We start from the raw sequence: 22,391 nt of genomic DNA, 5'->3' as shown, positions 1-22,391 counted from the left end.
TTTTCGTTTTTCCATAAGTTTTAGTAAGTCTCGGTATTCATTACTAAAACCTAATCCTCTTAAAACCACTTTAAATAAACAACTATTATTTTTTTAAAAGGAAATCTAGTAGTCTAGAAATTAAAACTTCAACGATCGGGACCCATTCAAAATTGTGACCAGCTAACGAACAGCGAACGTCATTCAGACTGTTTTAACAAATCTAATGATACCTTACACATATTTTGAAAACCGTCGAGTCGTTAAAGCTACAGAGAGGACAAGAAATAGAAATCCCTACCTACACATATACCTACGAGTAAGTTCGAAAAACATAACCCTCATTTGGGCAGTGGCGTCAACAGTGTGGTCAACATAGTATGTTTACAAGCCTATTAGGACATAGCGCTGTGCTTTATCTATCCAACGTGCCTCAGTTGACCTATTAGCAACTATCACTATGTAGAAGTTTGTAAAGGCCATTAGGTCACTCTTACAATATCAGTGCACTAGAATGCAATGTAAATGCAATCTATTTAAGACCATAGGTAAAGTCAGAGGCCATATTGTCTAAGCACTCGGGCTCACAAACGTTTCTTTCAGTAATACATAACCTAAACAACTTATAAAAGTTCAAAAGACGAGCTATGGAGAAGGCTATGTTCGGGATTTCTCTAAGGGATTGAATCACAGATACGTAAAAGATCGAGGGTCACCGACATACTCAGGCGAATCAGCTAGTTGAAGTGGCAATAGGCAGGCCATATAGCACGGAGAACAGATGGCCGCTGGGGCCGAAAAGTTCGCGAATGGAGACCGCAGATCGGTAAGCGCAGCTTAGAACGTCCACCAACGAGATGGAGGGATTACGTGGTTAAAACCGCGGGTTCACGGTGGATGCAGGCCGTTTGCAACCGAAGTAACTGGAGGTCTGTAGGGGAGGCCTACGTATATCCAACAGTGAACGTCTTACGGGTAATATGATGGTCCCAATACCATATCCAATCTGACCTTACACAAGCCCCATATAAACAATCCGTATCCTATATCCTTTCACAAGAATGCACACTTCAAAGAGTATGGAAGGAAGCGACTAAACCAATAAATCTATGCTATTTATATCTGGAACATAAGTACGCGTTTCCTGGTTGCCCGGAGCTATTAAAAGACGATCTAAGTGGGCTTGTATTGAATCGTATCGATTATAAGACCGCCCATAATTCTTTCGACATCATTATTATTATACCTCGTTTGTTTTATCTTCTTAGAAATAAGGAAGACAATCCTGAATACTATAGATACTAGACGCGGGAAAATGATTAGGCATTTGATACGAAACAACGGCTTCCTCAAAACCATTTTAGAAAGAAAGATTGAGAGGAAGATGTCGACCTAGGATGATATCGATGAAATAAGAGAGAAAGTCGGCATCGCGTCGTTTCAAGAGCTCAAGAGGATGGCTCATAGAAGAAATGAGTGGAAAATACTCCACCGACAAGAGTTTAACTCTTAAGTTTCAAGAAGAAGAGAAAGGAGGAAAATCGTTTATCTGTATGTTTGAAAGAGTAACACGATGGACTGATTGACTGACAGACGACACACCCTAAACTAAACCACTGAAGCTTTAGACCTGAAATTGATATTTCGCAGTTTTTACGGAACAGGAATATTTTAATGCTTCCAAGGGCACAATACAACGTGCCTCTACTATCTAGACAAAGATGAATACCCTAATATTCCTAACACACAACACACAAAACGTGCATAAACATCTGATACATTATTTCTATTTCTAAAGCCGGTAGGACGTGTCAGCAGGGCTACTACGAAACTCGAAATTCGAAGTTCGTGTCGTGTGGTCCCTCTCGCTCTCGTATTAAATAGTATAAGTGTCAGAGGGACTTCGAGTTTCGAGTTTCGTAGTAGCCCTGCTGATATTTTTGCACGCTCTGCTGTGACAAGTATTAGTTAATGCTTGACTGAACAAAGCCGCATACCAAATGCCATCAATGTTAACGGAGAAACGGATTTACGATTTAATACTTCGAAATATTATAATATACAATATTAGAATATTCCCGAGAAGGATCTCCAAATCCATCCATATCGGCGCACATACTTATTGAAATAAAAGTCTCTGAACAATCTTGAATCTTTTTTCTCTGAATCCAATAATTGTTCATAATTTTATTGTAATAAAACAAACCTAACCTAACGTATAGTTTTCTATAGGATGAGCATTTAAAAATTTCAAACGATGTTTCGGACAAAATTTCAGGACCTATGACTAGCGAAGTGTATCCGAACTTTGCCGTTCCCGTATTCGGGATTTCGGTCAGTCCAAAGAGTAAATACACGTTGTACAAGCTAATTTACGATGTATACATGGATGATACGATATACATATACACCGCTGCTTTCTGCTATATTCTTAACATCAATGAAGTGTTCTGTATAATACTGGTATCTCCGGATATTCCCAGTAATCAATTATACATAAGGAAACATTCATCGAAAGTTTAACTGGTCAATTTCCTTAATATATCTTCACTTCAAAACAGGATTTCTAATAAGCCAGCTACAGAGCTGAACCCCATAATTATACTTATAACTTTAAGTACATATTTATATACACGCAGCGGCTTTGCTACACAAGAGGTTTCTCCTTCACATGATTCATCCAGTCCAGACCAATCTTATTTATACTTCTAATTCTAAACATGCAAAAGTTTTGTGTATTTGTCGCTTGTTCACGCTAAAACCAATGGATGGATCCGAGGCCGTATTGCCTAACGTTTCTGAAGCTCGCAATCGCAATCCAATTACAGTTTTTGTATCCGATATTATTTCATTGCGATCGCGGACGTCAGAACCGTTAGGCAATACGGCCTCTGGATGAAATTTGGTATGTATGCTGAATCTCTGGAATGACAGAGATTATTTTTTATCCTTAATATTGTTTGACATCGCGAGAGTTACGGACAACCGGTGGATGCAAGTCGCGAGTTGCCGTTCATATATGTGGCGTGTCTCACGAAACGTAAACGTAGACTTTTTGCTTTTAAAGAATAACTAAACGCAATTTTGTTTAAGTGCATGGAGCTCAACAATTAATTTTATCAAAATGTGGGCAAATTATAGGTTAAGTTCTGCACCGATAAGATTAGATTCTTATAGATTAACGATTGTTTTACATACATATAAAAGTTATCGTCAAATTTAGCAAGTGGAATTTCATTTATTTCTAAGTGATAGAATTTCGATAAAAAATACTTTATACTTTTTTCACGTCGTATCGTCGCTAGACCGATTTCATTTTTGTAAGAGTGTACACTTTGTTTTTTTGGTAACGGCCACGGAACCCTACATTGAGCAAGGTCCAACATGCTCTTAGCCGAGTCTTATTTATCATCTTCTTCCATGTCTTGTGTCATGTCCAGCCATTACGTAGCCGCTATCGCATTGATTTGTGTTAACGGAAATGAATTATCAATGCCTACTTTTATATCGTTCATACTATTACTTAATATAAGTGAATTTATGAGATTAGCTGATGCATGAAACGCATTTTTAATCATTGCACATTGAGGTCGATCATGATACGGTGGTTTATAAACCTGTGCATAATAATTTAGTTTTCTAAAGGACATAATCATTATTTCATGTTTTAAGACTAAGGTCAACCAGCCGCAAACAAATGGCGCGGTGGAACGTATCGTCGAAACCATCATTTTTAATGCAAGTATTTTTGCTGTCGTTATTTGACAAGGTATTATAATCATCTTTATCATAAATCAACCGTAGGACGTCCACTGTTGAATATAAGTCACCCCCCCCTCCCATATACCGAGTTGCTTCGGTTGAAAGCGGCCTGCATCCACCGTGAACCTGCTTTAACCAGCAGCGTTTGGAAAACTCCGCAACGTCTTTTCGTGGCAAATTCCTTTCTGCCTTAAGACAAAATTCATCAAGTAGAATGTAACTAAATATAGTTCTTTAATAACCACATGTTGTTAAATTTATTAGGTCCCTGTACCGCCAAGACGTCCACTGTCAACCTCACTCGCCAGCTGGACAAGTTGCCAGGCTTCGCCTACGTTTGTGTCCACTGAGGGAGTCCTAGTTCGTCTTCCGGTTTGTGTGCCACTTTTTGTATTTGTATTTTTGTATGTAATTTTTTTGAGAAATATAGTTCTTTAAATAACCGTGTGTGTTGCCAGTGATGACATAGGCCTTATAAATAGGTACCACAATGTCATCGGAGATAATAAAGAAATAGGAGTAAGTCACCATTAGCTCGTTGAAGTGGCAATGGGCAGGCCATATAGCACGGAGAACAGATGGTCGCTGGGGCCGAAAGGTTTTTGAGTGGAGACCGCGGATCGGTAAGCGCAGCGTAGGACGTCCACCAACGAGATCGACGGATGACCTGGTTAAAGTCGCGGGTTCACGGTGGATGCAAGCCGCTTCCAACCGAGGCAACTGGTGGTCTATGGGGGAGGCCTATGTCCAACAGTGGACGTCCTGCGTGGCTGATATGATGATGATGATGATGAGAACTACAATTCGATCATTATTTGATCTTTAGTTCCTTAATTGACAGAGTTTTGATGAAATAGTTATTACGCCGACCCAAGTCGTTAAGCACATAGTGAGTGTACATAGAATGATGTCAGAGTGGCCTCCAGTTATTTACTGAGAAAACACAATCAAGGGCGGACTAAACCAGTGCCATAGAGTAAGTAAAGTACGTTCATAGATGACAAAGTTACCGAAGGGGACAGATTCACAAGGCCGAAAAGGCTATTGGCGCAGAATATCCAATATTCATGTAGCGTATAGAATTAGCCAAACCAATGATATCGGTTCCCGCCGCCCCACATGTGTATATTGTTTTGTATAAACTCTTTATTTTACATAAAACACATGAAATTAACAGAAAACAAGAGAGATAGATGTACGAAGGCAAAGTTATCCCTTAAAGGGATATCTTCCGGTTAGCGACTGAAAAGACATCAGAAACCAGTGTAGACTCTGGGCGCAGGCGTCTTCACAGAATGACAGAGCACAGCTCTTAGTTCCCACGCGGGCTCTGTGCGGAGAGGGAGCTTCACTCACACCAACTAAACTGCCTCGCAAATGATTATACGCCGAGCTTTTACAAGCTTTATAGGTTTTATATATATTTTTATTCATATTTTATATTTCAACTATTTATGTAACTTTTGTGTGTAACTATTATATTATGTGTGTGTTAAATAAACTTTTTTCATTCATTCATTTATTCTTTTCTTTAACTTACAATGTATTTTGGTATGTTCGGGTCAAATCTTGCAAGTTAAATTGGACCCATTTCCAGAGGTCGGATTGACTTGAAATTTGGCATAATTATGTGAATCTGCTGACAATACAATAATCTAGTAATGACATCCTAGTGGTCCGGCCAGGATCGTCTCCGCAGGACGGAATTTCTCAACCTTCAATGGCATCATAAAATTTAGTACGGAAATGTAATTCGGACGGCAATGCAATGCAAAACAGTCCGCAAAATGGCTTGTATTAATAATGAAATTATGAACAAAAACTTTTATTCTTTATTTTCATTAATAACTCTAAGGTGCAAATCAAACTACAGGGTTACCATGGCTTTTTGAAAAAAAACTACTATATTATTATTATTATCTGACTCACCATCTGAACTTCTCATATAGATCTGATAAGAATTTTAAGTAATAACCGAAAGCCATCACTTCTCAACACCGTAGCTGTACTTAAATAATAAAACCTATACTTCGTCGCAACAATTCACCAACAATGCGCCTAATTCCATGTCAATGGAGGTTCTTCACGAACTTTATGACAGAAGGGTGGTCGGTAATAATTATTTATGACTCTATGGATCATAAATCTTAATGCACGATGCTTAGCAGGGGGATTTGGGCTTGAAATTTTTAATTTGTTCGACTATCATAAGTAATCCATAACGTTAAAAGTTTCAAAATGATAATTTGAATCCTAGTTTCCTACTTAGTCGCGATTTTAAATGGTCTCGACTTTTTAACAGGGTTCTCAAGGACGTTACCAAGGGGTACAGGGAGGGGCAGCTGCCCCCCTAGAGATTCTAAAAATGTTGCCACAAATGTAAAGAAAGCAAACCGTAGTCCTGTCTTTGACTTGACTTGCTTGATCGATCAAGGCTCGTACTGCAAGTGAAAAGTTTCATATGTGCTCTCGACTTTACCTGCAAATCCTACAATTCATACTTTTCTCATTTTCCAGAACAAAATTTCGTACCAGGGTAGATTTTTTTTTAATAAATGGAGAGGTTCCCCCCTCTCCCCCGCGTACGGACGCAGTTGTTTCCTCGATTTAATAAGCTAGTCAGCGATAGTATCTTGAGGTATTTTAGACAAGTGTCACATTTGACCGCGTTTGTGATTAGTTAAATAACTAAATTGGCCAATCACAAGCAAGACTGTAACGCCAAACCTCACGACACTAACGCCATCTAGCGATATTTCGCCTGTCAATAAAACCCCGATTGGAAATTACCTAATTATAATTATGATAATATGTTTATAAGTAGAGAGCGGATTTGGAGTAGCGATTACAAGTTTAATATGGATATGACTAGTGCGGTTGGTTAGATAGATAGATAGATTTTATTTATTAGATAATCATGTTGTTTATTGGTCTTACAGTTATCTTATTACTTACCGCAATGCAATCTTATAGGTAATTAAATTCAATAAATGTTATTCTTGCAACAAACTCTATGTAAAGAAAAATATTTTATTCTAATTAAAGGAGTTTTATATAGCTCAAACATAATAGATCATATTTATTACCCACCTTTTTGTACAGTTGATATGAAATATAAATACTTACTTGTCATAGTCTTATCCATATTAAACTTGTAATCGCTACTTCAAATCCGCTCTCTATTTATAAGTTTTTAATACTTGCGAAATAATCATCTACATTGTATCAATAACAGCACCAACCTTGTTTCAGTCTAGATTTATCAGACGATGTCTGGGTCTAGAAATGCATTCACATTTCAATTAAACGGGACCTAAAGTACATTTCTGTCGTCATTGTGAAATATAAGGGGCCCAGGGTTCACTGGAGCAAACTCTCCGATAAGATAAGTCCGCTATTACGTTGATTTATTGTTCAATGAAGATACTTGTAGCCAAAGTAGTTTCCTATGTTTGTATGTTGCAATGATTAATATTTTCTATTTTTAGTAAACATTATATTGTTTTTATGTTATTCATACATGTTTATGTAAATCTTATCTAATAAATACCTACATTTTTATGTATTCACAGACAGATTTGCAAATGTCGCAATCAATTTCAAACTCATCATCATCACCATCATATCAGCCACAGGACGTCCACTGTTGGACATAGGGCTCCCCCATAGACCTCCAGTCGCTTCGGTTGGCAGCGGCCTGCATCCACCGTGAACCCGCGGCTTTAACCAGGTCATCCGTCCATCTCGTTGGTGGACGTCCTACGCTGCGCTTGCCGATCGGCGGTCTCCACTCGAGAACCTTTCGGCCCAACGACCATCGTTCTCCGTGCTATATGGCCTGCCCAATACTGCCCATTGCCACTTCAACAAGCTAATTCGCTTGGCTATTATTTCTCTATTATGGCGTCCCCCACACTATAGTAAGTCATCATCATCCCAGCCTATATACGTCCCACTGCTGGGCACAGGCCTCCTCTCAGAACAAGAGGGCTTGGGCCATAGTTCCCACGCGGGCCCAGTGCGGATTGGGGACTTCACACGCACCATTGAATTGCTTCGCAGGTTTGTGCAGGTTTCCTCACGATGTTTTCCTTCACCGCAAAGCTCGTACTATACTACCACACTACTACTACTGTACTGTACTATAGTAAGTACCTAAGTGAATAAGTATAGGTAATTTATTAATTGTTAACTGAGTAGTGTAATGATAAATCACAAAAGTATGTATCAATAGTTGCTCATTTCCAGCAAAGCATAAAAGGTATTTTACATATTTAGTTTAGTTAGGTATCTTTAAATAAGGGTTCCTAGTTGACTACGGAACCCTAAAAACGAGGCTCCTTTCTCAAAGGGCCGGCAACTCATCTGTAACTGAACTTATGTTGTAGGTGTCCATAGGCGGCGGTGATTGCTTTCAATCAGGTGACCGCCAGCTCGTTTGCCCTTTATTATATATTCAAATAACCTAACGAACAAAAAGTTGGAAAACTCACTTCAAAGTTCAATATATCAAAAAGGGCTGAACCGATTTTGATAAAACATACCAAGAAACCATCGCTAGAAAACCTGCTTTCAAATAAAAAACCGCGTTCAAATCGCTCCACCCGTTTAAGAGCTACGGTGCCACATACAAACAGACACACATAGCGGTCAAATTTATAACACCCCTCTTTTTGCGTCGGAGGTTAAAAAGGCAGTTTAGTAAGGCGTATGTATTGCTAAATTATTTTAAATTACGCTTTTATCGTATCGGGCTTAGGAAAAACACTGAAAGGGCATTTATCAGCGTATTTTTCTAAACAAGTCAGAGTTATCCAGCATGTTTTATTGAACAGTGAAACCGATACGCAATCGTTTAGCAATTCCGGTGATAAAATGTTATTATTCCATTTTTTAGCCATGATTATACGTTATATGGCCACTGGAAATGTATCAAAATGCGCCTTTTTATTACCCGACTGCCCGAAGGAGGGTTATGTTTTTGAGCGTATGTATGTATGTATGTGGGTATGTATGTCCATTTCTTTGGTCCTCGCTGCAGCCTAAACGGCTGGACGGATTGTAACATATGAGGTGTCATTGGATTCGTCATAACTGTCGGAGTGACAGGGTACATAATACAATAATACAGGGTTTCAATATGGCGTCTGCGAAAAAAAATATGGCGAAGGAATAAAAACAATAATTTTGTATTGTATCAATATGGGAATCAAATGAAAACTAATAATTAGCCCATTCTTAATATAGTTATAATACTTTTAATCTACTATTTTCACAGCAATATCAAAAAAGTATAAAATAAAAAACATTAAATTTAAAAAATCAAAAAACCCGACTGCCTTAAAAACTAAAAGGAAGAAAATAAGTCTAGTGGTCTAGAACACTTTCAAGAAGCTCATTTAAGGTTCAACAGTCGGGACCCATTCAAATCGTAACCAGCTCAAAAAATCTTGGTAATGGGTCCCGACTCTTGAACCTTCAATGAGCTTCTTGACAGTGTTCTAGACCACTAGACTTATTTTCTTCCTTTTAGTTTTTAAGTCAGTCGGGTTTTTTTCCTAATTAGAAATTCTAATTATTATAAATGCAAAAGTTTGTTATAGATTATGTATCAATGTTTTGCCTTAGTTATTCTTTCTTGTATGATCAGAAGTATCAGGACGACCAGGGGCGTACCCAACCTGGCCCAGGAGGCAAGTCACATTTTTTACAAGCTTTTATTTAGTTTCACCTGTCCCGTTGTCTGTCTGCCTGTCTGTCTGTATGTAATCAAATCTTGCAAGTTAAATTCGACCCACTTCTAGTAGTTGGATTGACTTGAATTTTGATATACATATTTATGTAACTTGCGTGACAATACAATAATTAGGCAGTGGCATTCTGGTAGTCCGGCCAGGATTATCAGAATCTCCACAGGACGGAACTCTTCATCGGTTAATGGCATCGACTTGAAATTTAGTATGCAAATGTAGTTTGGGTGACAATACAAGTAGCGCCAACAAAAATTACAGTCAGCACAAAAAAATGTTTACCAATAACTAATTTAAGTTGAAACCCCGAGCTAGTTTTCTCGTTCACACACGCGTGCGAGGTTTTTCAAAAATAAATGCATCATACATATTGTAAAGCATCAAATGTTCATGCCCATGTTAATAAGCATTTTCTGCTTTTTTAGAATCCAAGTGCCGGCTAAGCACCAACAGATGTTCCTGCACTCCGACTTCGGGCCAGAGGGGCTACTACAAAACTCGAAACTCGAAGTTCGTGTCGTGCGGTCCCTCTGACACTTATGCGATTTAATACGAGAGCGAGAGGGAACGCACGACACGAACTTCTAGTTTCGGGTTTCGTAGTGGCCCTGCTGCTATACTACGAAATGCAAAATTCGAACTTCGTATCTTGTTGTCCCGCTGACGCTAATACTTAATACGAGAGTGAGAGGGACGGTACGATACGAACTTCGATTTTCGAATTTTGTACTGATCCATCGCTTTACGGAAACAAATGAAAATCCCCATAGGTACCTACTAACTTTATTTCATTTTATTTTAATCATTTAGGTTCGTAGGAAACACGTAGGTTGGAGTTTTCCATTCACAACTATTATTATCAGTAGATGGGAGCTAGCTTGCCATAGATAGAGATAAATTTCGTGCTAGTTTTCGAATGTGTTTTGAAGCGTAGATCTTTGATCGATAGAAGATAACGGGTTAGTATTACTTGCCTAATATCAGTAGCCTCGTAAGTCCTCGTGTAGTTACTTTATAAAAAAACAAATTAATACTAAGGACAACGGCTTCATGTACTTTATAAAGCACAATAGTTTATTGAATAGAAGATTTTAAGAAAGTTGAATAATATCCAAAATAACAAAGCTGAAAACAAACGTCTAAATCTTTCGCCTATTTATATTTCGTTCTCTGTTTTAAGAACCTAACCATAAAAAAATCATTTCCAATACAAGCTTTTTTTGCTGACTGTACTTTTTGTTGACTGTACTTGCATTGTCACCCAAACTACACTTGCATACCAAATTTCAAGTCAATGCTATTAAGCGTTGAAGAGTTCCGTCCTGCGAAATGATCCTTGCTGGACTACCAGGATGTCATGTACTAGATTATTGTATAAGTATTCCAAATTTTAAGTCAATCTGACTACTGGAAGCTGGTCAAATTTAACTTGCAAGATTTGATTGTACAGACAGACAGACAGGCAGACAACGGGACAGGTGAAACTAAATAAAAGCTTGTAATTATGTACATCAAAGAATTACAGTCCAATGAGGGCTATCGCGTATTAATTCGCCACTAGAGGCGCTAGTGTAGCGTGAGGTCTCTGAAATGTCAAATCTCATAGTTTTTTGGGTGAGCTACGCGGGTTTATTTATAATTAGAATAATTTTGTGAATATTTTGCATTATCTGAAATTAATTATGGCAATTATGCGTTCCGGGGCAATGAATGTCTGTGTTTTGAGACAGTTTTGTCTTTCGGAAACCTTTTTCCTCCCTTTTTTCCGAACAAAACGGGGACTATGCAACACTGTGGCATGCTCGATATTTTTATGGTACGGTTTTAAGGTATATTAAAAATGATTTTAATCTAAACTTTGTCTTCACGCCCGTAATAACAGACTTTGAAAGCCATACTTAAAAACCTCACGCAACAGTGCGCCATCTAGTGAGATAAAAAACGATAGCCCTCATTCTTATGTACTTCTAAGTAAAAATTCAACCAAAAATATCTGAACACGCTTCCATGCCGTAAACAATAGAGCAGTGTCCACATATTTTTAACCAACTTCAAAAAAGGCGGAGGTTCTAAGTTCCACTGGTTATATTTTTTATCAAACTTTTGCTCACATTGTATAAGAGCTCGACTGTACAATACAACACAGATATTATGGTGTACTTTGGCTACCATTTAAGATTTTATTTTTATTTAACAGACTAGCGTTTACCCGATACAGCAGTTGAATTGAAATTCCGAGATTTTATTAAATTCTCGTGGGACTTCCCTAAAATTACATCGTGCTTTTCATTGACGTTAAATTAAAACACCCATGTCAAATTTCATGACTCTAAGCCCAGCGGTTATTACTTAGTTCAAGATTTTATCCCTATCCCGTGAAAACATCGGGATAAAAAGTAGCTTAGGTATGTGTTATTCCAGACGTCCAGCCACCTACATACCAAATTTCGGAATATCGGGATAAAAAGTATCTTTCCAGGTTATAAACTAACTTTTGCCAAATTTCATCCAAATCCGTCAAGCCGTTTCAGCGTGAAGAAGTAACAAACATACTCACTCACAAACTTTCACATTTATAATATTAGTAGGATAGCCGTTAGAGAAAAATATCCTCGAGTGGCGACCGCGAACCGGAAGACGAAGCGTTGGCAGGCCTCCCACCAGGTGGACTGACGACATCGTGAGAGTTGCGGGAAACTGATGCAAGTGGCGAGTTGTCGTGCATTGTGGCGTTCTAAGGGGGAGGTCTTAGGAGAGGCTGATGATGATGAATTAGTGAGATTCTTGGGAATGCATTAGAATACTTTTATCGCAATAAAATGCATGATCTATGCTGGAAAGTGGAAAGCTTTGTACACGCGAAGAAAATACCTACAGAAAATATGGGACAGTGTATCTGGACAAGTTAAACAAACAGTAAGTACAAACAACTGCGATGTAAACAGTAAACAAGTCGCTGTCGAACGCGTGCTAAATTTAGACTGAATATTATGAGAATCTTTTTTAAATGTAAAGTTGCTGTTTGGCATGCTTTAGCCCAATAGACGACACCCTCTAGTCATCTAGGTATATTAGTGAAGGACCGAATCTGGTTTGAACCGAATACGAACTTCGGCCGAACATTCTGTAAAAATAAAAAATTCACTTCACTTCAATAAACTGCCTCTAGTGAAATTTAAATACGAGTTGAAAATACCCTTTAATGATTAAAAATACTTAATGTTTCTCAATGTTCACTTTGCGAAATTTGTGAACCAAAACTTTTTTTTAATTTAATTTACGAATTGTAATCAAAATGTTTATTAAAATAATAGGTAGGTACCTACTAAGTTTATTGAATTTTTGATGCATATTTTACTGATATGACAGACATACTTTCTTTTAATTTCAGTCAAAATAATACAAGTAGGTTCTTTTTTTGTAGTGCCAAATGTTCGGCATTTAAACCGAATATAAAACGAGTTTAGGCCCATCCCTAATCTACATCGTTCTTGACATAAAATTACACATGACAACTCTTGGGACAGTGATCAGCACTCGATAGCCTTCCATTCCGAGGAAGTTTCTAATGTTGTGAAATTTCTACATAAGTACGGAAAGTTCTCAAAAATAGAATTTTAGCAAACAACGAATTTGAAGTGCTCATACATAACATATGTACAAATGTGAGCAAAAATTTTATGAAAAATATCTGAACACGACTCTATTGTTCACGGCGTAGAAGCGTGTTCAGATATTTTTGATCAAATTTTTGCTCACAGTTTATGAACTCAACTGTACATACACACACTTGCTCGTTTGCCATCCAGTCAAATAAACGTTAAACGTCCCTTGGTCGGGATTCTCGTTTTCATTTCTATATTCTAGTCAAAGGACAAATGTTTATGCAATCGACTATCAGGTTACGAGTACCTTAGCGTGGGTGAGTGACGCAGCGATAAGCTATCAGGGAGCTTGTGTGTATGAAATGGATGAGGATTTGCATGGAAACTATTAGTTGATAGGCTTGACTGACAAATTGACGTGAGTCGTCGATGCGACGCCTATATTTTTTCACACCTCTCATTCAGAAATAGTAGATTGTTGCACCAAGCAGAAAATTATTTATTATTGCACCGAGTGCTGATTTGGAGCCCGAGCGTTTTAGAAGGCACGAGAGCAATATAAATTGCTTAATACGAGGTGCATAATCTGCTTATCTTTCAATTGTTACAGGAATAGTAGACGAAAAAAAAACTAATGCTAAACAATTAATAGGAAAGAAATGTCACTAGCACTCGATGATTCCATTTTTGTAAGTTTACATTCGCACTCTCAAAAAATGTCCACGGAAAATTCGCAAGGTTCCCGCCAATTTGTTTTTTTTTTAATTTCTTACTTTTTTTTGGCAGAGTTAGTAGCAGATAGTTTTACCCGCGATCTGTCAAATTTCGGATGGCCGCCAGGTCGGCCAACCAAACACACATTTTTTTTTAATATACGGCTACTTACTGTTTTTGGTAGGATTGGTAGCAACAATTTTTTGTACCCAATCTGTCAAATTTCATAAAACCGTCAGGTTGAGCAACATAATACTAGACATTTTTAATTTTATAGCAAAAATACTTGTGATACCTCTTTGGTGGTGCAATTAAAAAAAATGCAATAAAGGATTTTCATAATTTTTTTCTGCTCCAGAGCAGAAAAGTCCCGCTTTTTGCTAGGTATTTAGTGCAGTTGAATGATGAAATTAAAGCGTAGTTGGAAGAAAAGTAACTTTTCCTCCCTGACGAGAGGGATCAAAGTGCAACTTTTCTGTTCAAGGCTTTTCTAAGTGTTTTTTTGCAAATGCAATTTTTTTTAGTTGGTAATTGTAAAACCTAGCTATCTTCTATGCTGGTTGCTCTTTAATTATATTTAGTTTTTTTTTAAGTCTTAATGCTCGGTGTGATAAGTTGTATGAGCCACTCGAGAGCAAAATTATTTATTTTCATCTTGGGCGTTAACACTTGAATCTTTCGCTGCATTCTGGATTCAATGTAACGCCCATGCTGTTAATAGATCATTTTGCTCCTTCGTGACACAAATAACTATTGATGCAAGAACCCACCCTACACAAAAGTCATAAAACAATTATAATTGATTCAAACAAAATTTAATACTGATAAGTACATATATATGTAAGTATATCAGTTTTAACGCGGGCATTCACGATACTTAACTATGACTTGTACGAACCACACCTCTCCCAGGGTATCAATGTAAAAACTGTCGAAAAACCAGCTCCGTAATGTAATGCAGTGACCGGAGAAATGACTAAGGAACCGGGTCCGGAGTATCTACCGGTATCGGGAATCTTTATTGATCGATTCCCCGAACCGACTCGATCAATGATTTTCGTTAACTTTTGTAAATAACGGAGATTTTTAATACTTTTTTTGCTGGCTTTATATATATTGTCGATTGTATTCGTAATTTAGCCTCCCACTAGGTGGACTGACAATATCGCGAGAGTCGCGGGCAACCGGTGGACGCAAGTGACAAGTTGTGTTTCATTGTGGCGTTCTAAGGGAGAGGCCTTTTAAGTATATTATACATGTGTAAACTCTTTATTTTAGAAAAATAAAAAACAAATACAAACGATAAACTATGAAAGAAAGAAAAGTTTGGAAGTCTTCCGGCTAATTATTACTTGCATTTTCATCCAACGTACCATTATGTATAGTATAGGTACTTAATTTCAAGGCAATCAGCAAATGGAAGTGGGTTAAATTCAAAGTCTAAGATTTTACCAGCCCTCCCTCTCCCCCCCCCCACACACTTTTTGATAAAATTCTTCTGGATTTAAAATTGGTTCCTAGACCGCGAAGATTTTAGCGAGCCACATCGACATTGATTATGAAATGGTTCCACCCTGGTACGTGATTCTGTTAGCTGTACTTAGTCGATTTTTAAGGTTAAGACTCTGCCTCTCCTGTTACTTAAACTCAACACAAGAAATCCGTTATAAAATTGCTGTCATCAGTGTCTCGATTGTTACAATGCAGTAAGCGACTGAAGTACCGACATAATCGCCGATTTAAACCATCTTGTGAATTGTTTCTTGATGACATTTCGCATCAGAAGACTATATGACAATATAAGGTTCCTGTACAGTTTTTACTCTATATGTTTCCTGACAAAGTCCAATTTGGAACGACAGCGAGTGTTCTGACTTTTTAAATTGCAGTTATTCGAAAAGGCAACACCGTTGGGAAATTTTTATTGGTGTGTATTTTTTGCAAAAAACGATTTCGATAATTTTGTTTTGTTGTAAGTATTGTACTCAAATCATGATCAATTTTATAGTGCCCCAATAGTAGGCAATCTAATTTTATATATCATTAGCAGTAGAAGTGACAGCGGGGTGTCACCTTTTGGGCATTAGTGTCTAGAACACCTTACAACTTGAGATGGTTGTGGAGCAATTGTGAAGTGTATCCACACTGGGTCCGGGGCCAAGCCCTCTCAACCTGAGTGGAGGCCTGTGCCCAGCACTGGGACGTTAGGCTGGGATGAACCGAAATACGGACGTGTAACAAAAATAAATAAAGTTTTGTATTACTTATTTTGGTAATGTAGGTATGTAGGACTAAACTGTAAAATGTAAAATACTCTAAATGATCAATACATATGCGTCATAAATATCTGTTTTATGTCAGTATGGGACATCGATATATTTTTATTATGTTTACGCTGACATATTCAGTTACAATAACATATCTGACAACGTAAAAAGATCTGTCTTTTCAAGGACTTTAGTGATAGTTTGTTTATCATCTGTATGTTAAACAATAACTAAATCATATCACGTGTTTTACCTACTAATATAGATCTGGATTCTGGTCATACACGCAGGCAACCCATACTTTAATGATATATTTACGTGTACTTATGTTTCACTATTTTTGTTGTATTAGTTTACAAAATGGCTGTTGGGGCCAAAAAGTTCTTGAATGGACAACGCGGTTCGGCAAGGAAAGGACGTCCGCCAACGAGACCACCAACCAACGGATGACCTGGTTAAAGTCGCGCTCGCGGGTTCACGGTGGATGCAGGCCGCTTTCAACCGAAGCAACTGGATGTATATTGCGGAAGCCTACGTCCAACAGTGGACGTCCTAGAACTGATATGATGATGATGATGATGACTTAATTTACTATGAGATGCAGACCACGGTTAAACTCGATGTTTTGATAAATCTACCAATGCTATGATCTCGGGTAGAATCGTTCTTTGACCAACAATCGTTAGGAGCTCGTTAAAGGGAAAAATATCTCCAATTTTGTTTATCAAACCAATATCCAACCGCATTTAACAAATCAAACGAAATACCAAAACCGATAAAAATGTGGTGGTTTTATTTTAATTCGTTATATATAATCTAAAGTTTACATATCCGGCAATTCACTTTTTTATAAAGTGTAAATCGCTAATATTTTATTCGATAGAGCTCTCTAATATTTTAGCAAAACGACTAATAATTCATTCATAATAAATGCTTATTTATAGTATCGTCATTTGTTTACACATCCTTTAATGACATTACAGGATGAAAGGGCTAGAACCCGCGTCATAACTTATTAAAAAAAAAACTCAAACTTTTTAATCTCCGCGCCAGCTGACGGTCGTGAGAATTTAGCGGTTGGTAACCTTGAAATTCAATACAATATAATACAATATCGCTATTTAGCAAACATTAGGGGAAGTGACTAGATAATGTAATGCAATACCTTAAAAAAAGTGTCAAGTGCAAGTTGAGATCTGACCTTTGGGTTCCGTACCTACTCAAAATATGTTTATTTGTAACGATGTAAATATGTCAAGCACCCATAGACTTGTAGTGCAGTCTGCAGTATTTTTAGTTCGTTAGTCTCGTTCTATCTTTGTGTGGACTGTTATTGGCGGCATAACCGAAGAACATGGCCACACACACTGTTTTACGATTGCCACTACATCATACGGAATTCAATACAACACAATATCCGCGCCGTACCCGGGTTTAGAATAGGACAGCGGGGCTACTCCGAAATTCCAAAATCGAACTTCATGTAGTTCCGTCCCTCTGACACTTATACTATTTAATACGAGCGTGAGAGGGACGGTACGACACGAACTTATCGGAACTTCGACTAATGCGCGCTTTACGTGTGCGAAGTCATTATTATTGTGTTGTCTGGGATATTAAGAAAATAGGAACATTAGACTAGGTGTTTTTCATTAATCTGGAATATTTAAGCGGACTTAGAGAGCAAGATAAATTTAATTGAACACTATAAAGGTTTTTTATCGAGAAGCACGAGACCCTAATCATAGTTAAAGGTGTGATGGCTTCTTGTACTCAGAAAGGGGTTGAATGAATGATAATGAGAGAATGGGTGAATGGAGATGCTAAATCATTCGCTAATGACATACTTACAGATGAGATTAGGTGCCAAAGTAGGCATTGATTAAAAAAAGAAGCCAATAAATCATTTCATTGAACTTGCTTTTATCACAATTATTATTTTCCTCTTTTGCAGACTAGATAAGTAAAATAAATTGTTTATTAATTAGGTACCGGTGGCTTGGCGGCGGCACTACTCGATTTAAAATGTTCACCCAACGTTACTGTTAAATGTTATAATGTGAATTTAAAAAACAAAGAAACCGGCTGCTTTAAAAAGACTAACTAAAAAGGTAAAAACAAGTCTAGTAGTCTAGAATTCTGTTAAGAAAGTTCAACAGTTAGGCAGAACCAAAAAATAAAATAATACATGTCCTCGAAAAACATAATCCTCCTTCGGGAAATCTAGTAAAAAGTTCAAACTGTCATATTTAATAGGCTTTGATCCTATTTTATTTTATTGAAGAAAATCTTGCTTTCATCTCCATTATTTAAAGATTAAAACTATGAGTTAGAATTACCATTTCGAATATTCAGAACATCCCACGAATGCGAGACATATAATTAGGCATATTGCCAAGCCAATAAATATATTCGGAAACTAAATAAATACAAAGCGAAAAAAGTTATCACTTAGAGCTACACAAAGAAGAAATGCCCATCATTTTTAATACTTCGTAATAAATCTTACTTTTATGAAAATTTGAACTTTCTTTTGCGGTTAAATAAGTTCTAGTGTATAAAATATTAACTATGGTCCGTCTGTACGGCAGTTAAGTACCTCTTAAGTCCTCGATACTAACATAAATATACACTTTATATGACAAGTTGAAATATTGCCCGAAGCTCTCGAGAAAAGCATTGTACTTAATGTGGGAACCATACTTCTAGTTATAATTAAAATTTGAAAATGAACTTTGTGGAGCAAAATTTAACACTAATTGATCCTAAACTGAGTAAACTTGTTCGGTACAATTGTTGACACCATTCAATAAAAAATACGTATTATACTTTTAAGTTTTCCTTGTTAATTTGATATATTTATTTACTACCATCATGAATTTTTCCAAAATATTCAAATCAACAGTCTATCTTACAAGAGGGCATGACTTTAATAGAAAAGTCTATCCTCTTGTCCTGTGTTCCAATTATGGGACTTATTATAAAGTGACATCGAACTCTTTCATAACTGACATAAAGTAAAGAACTCGACTGTACATAAAGCAAAAAATTTTTTTTTTCTACATTTTATTTCAACAATTTGTCGGCATAATACTCGTATCTACATATGGGCATATGCTAAATTAGAACTTTCTGGCACTAACATTCTCTAAACTAAGTCGCGGTCGGACGGACAGACAGACATAGCGAAACTACAAGGGTTTGGTTGTTACCATTTTGGCTACGGAATCCTAAAATATCGATTAGCACATTGACTTTGTAAGTGAAATTAGTTCGATGTTTTTAGATTTGTTCAACCTAGCGTAATAATGTAAATATTTGTAACACACATTTAAAATTATCTACACTAGGCTATGCCTTATCGATGGTTAAAGTACAAGACAGTTCTAGTTGGTGTTAACTCCAGTAACCTAGAAATATCTACATACTCATACATATTTATGGTGATAAGCTATCATTGCGTAAGTTATCAGCACACGATATGACCGATCGATATATCCAAATACGATACAATTTTTTGTTACAAACATTTTTTTTGTAATATTCGAGTTAACGTGAGAGAGGGCACACAAAATACCGCGCCACGCTTATTTCCAGCGCGGTATTGTGTGTGCCCTCTTTCATATTAGCTCGAATATTACAACCAGTAACGATTCCGCGCTGCGCCGCACCGCCCCGCCACAGCTCTTATGTGCTTCAAGCTTAAAGTCTATCGACAATAAGGTGAAGCCGTGGTGGCCTAGTGGTTTGACCTATCGCCTCTCAAGCAGAGGGTCGTGGGTTCAAACCCCGGCTCGCACCTCTGAGTTTTTCGGAATTCATGTGCGGAGTTACATTTGAAATTTACCACGAGCGTTACGGTGAAGGAAAACATCGTGAGGAAACCTGCACAAACCTGCGAAGCAATTCAATGGTGTGTGTGAAGTTCCCAATCCGCACTGGGCCCGCGTGGAACTTTGGCCCAAGCCCTCTTGTTCTAAGAGGAGGCCTGTGCCCAGCAGTGGGACGTATATAGGCTGGGATGATGATGATGATGATGAATAAGGTGTAAGCTTATTGATGTATCCGGACTACATTCTTAAATTCAGACCACCGACGTGGTATTTATAAATTGAAACTGTGTCATAACAGAAAAACAGCTAAACATACATTAACTACCGAACTTGACCTTCGCACGGCATTTGCGATAACTATGCAAATTGTATGTTCATTCATTACACTTCATTATCATAATACTTTTTCTTGTATTGTATACGTAGCGTCACCTTCAATGAGGGTTATCGTTTTTTGTCTCACTAGATGGCGCACTGTTGCGTGAGGTTTTTAAGTATGGCTTTCAAAGTCTGTTATTACGGGCGTAAAGACAAAGTTTAGATTAAAATCATATTTAATACACCTTAAAACCGTACCATAAAAATATCGAGCATGCCACAGTGTTGCATAGTCCCCGTTTTGTTCGGAAAAAAGGGAGGAAAAAGGTTTCCGAAAGACAAAACTGTCTCAAAACACAGACATTCATTGCCCCGGAACGCATATTTGCCATAATTAATTTCAGATATTGCAAAATATTCACAAAATTATTCTAATTATAAATAAACCCGCGTAGCTCACCCAAAAACTATGAGATTTGACGTTTCGGAGACCTCACGCTACACTAGCGCCTCTAGTGGCGAATTGGTAGCCCTCATTCAACTAAATACGAAGAATCGTCACATTTCAATTTAAAAAATGGTCTTGTTTTTTTAAAGTGTGTCACTAGCCTAGACTACAATGTGCACTGGTCACAAGTATGCAGTATTTATATTTTTTTTAAGTTTTGCTGGCCAGTTACTCTGTATAGGGAGATACGGATTACGGATACAGGATAAGAGAAAAAAATGCCGTATGGCATATATTTATGTCGGTCGGTACAAGAAAATCAGGTGCGGGTAGTTCAAAAAACTAGCGCGCCTAAACGAACAGGATAGGTACCTACCTAAACTATTTTTTTTATTGCGTGAAATAATGTAGTGCTTATCGCTTTGATGGCTTAATATAATCACTGCGGTTTCATAACAAGTGAAATTATGAAACATTAAATTATGGAAACGAATTGTTTCGCCATAGACTGTGAACGAACTTTCCCGACTCATAATGACTTCTAAATTATTATATACCTATACTCGTATCCCTATAAAAAATATTTCTTTTTTTACAGTCATATAAAGTGACTCTATCCCGGAAAAGTACAAGTTTCCAGTCAGACAGAGACGTCACGGGCAACAGCTAGTTCGCTTGTGTTAAGCTAACTTTAAAATATGCTATTTCAGCGGGAAAACAAAACCTAGCGCAGCGAGCTACTGAACACGAAACCGTATTCGAGCTCTAAAGAAATTTAGATCCAGCTTAGTGCTGCACCACAAAAATAACTAAACCCTTACCGCTCCTGAGTTATTTTAGAATTTGCTATAAAAGCAGACAAACCCACATGTCTCAACTTTACTCCGAGTATAAATAACTCCCGAACTCACAAAATGCACAGTTCAAAAAAAAACAAAACCATAGACACTTTCACTGGCACGGGATTTGAAATTTTCGAATGACACAACGCTTTATTTTAAAATTGGAACGAAACGCATTCTTGTTTCGAATTAAAATTTGGGTAGGGACGTACCGAGACGCGACCGGTAACGCTCGCTAACTCCACTGAACTGAGGAGGTTTCTATTTCGCGTTCGCGTTCGCTATCACATCTCTAGCTTTACTGTTTGAGTGTGTGCTCGCTAGTGCTGGGTAAGATAAGATTTCATATCGATAACATGTAATATTATAATTACTCTTAGTTACGTACAATCTGGTATATAAGGAGCTTTTTGCAAAGTAAAGGAATATATTTTATCGTTTTTTTTTTGTTGAGCTATGTATTAAAAACCCCATAGTATCTAACACTGATTAAAAAAAACTGAAAGTGTATTAATACTACCTACGTATATAACTAATATGTTTCTTAGTTTCGTAATTTAAGTAATTGTATTGTATTGGAATTTTAGTTACAAGTAATGCATTATCCAACAAGCATCGAACCTAGCTATCCAGTACGTTTGTTTGCCGTCAGGATCAAACGAAAAAATAAAAATATGTATATGATAAAAGTAATGAACGGTATAGGTATTTTTTCATTTCAACTTCAGAAACTCTACCATAAGCCTTACTTAGCATTAGAACTAGAATGAAGTTAAAACATATTTTTTATCTTGTTAAAGTTAATTGGTGACTATTCTTACTATACAATACAACGACTCTCATGTTAAACATCACTTAATAGACAATACAGAA

The 22,391-nt window shown here is 37.2% G+C and overlaps 1 protein-coding gene across 1 annotated transcript in view; it reads right to left on the bottom strand.

Annotated features, from left to right (window-relative positions):
* LOC141444336 (limbic system-associated membrane protein-like) overlaps positions 1–21,802 on the bottom strand; it is a 197,794-nt gene extending 175,992 nt beyond the window's left edge. Inside the window, exon 1 of the mRNA XM_074109872.1 lies at positions 21,731–21,802. The gene's annotated coding sequence lies outside the window, so the exon portion shown is untranslated. The remainder of the gene's footprint in view (positions 1–21,730) is intronic.
* Positions 21,803–22,391: the final 589 nt, after the last annotated feature.

This window comes from Choristoneura fumiferana, chromosome 29 (assembly GCF_025370935.1).
Source record: "Choristoneura fumiferana chromosome 29, NRCan_CFum_1, whole genome shotgun sequence".
NCBI lineage: Eukaryota > Metazoa > Arthropoda > Insecta > Lepidoptera > Tortricidae > Choristoneura > Choristoneura fumiferana.
Note: the sequence above shows the minus strand (reverse complement) of the source record. Positions and strands in the feature narration are given on the sequence as shown.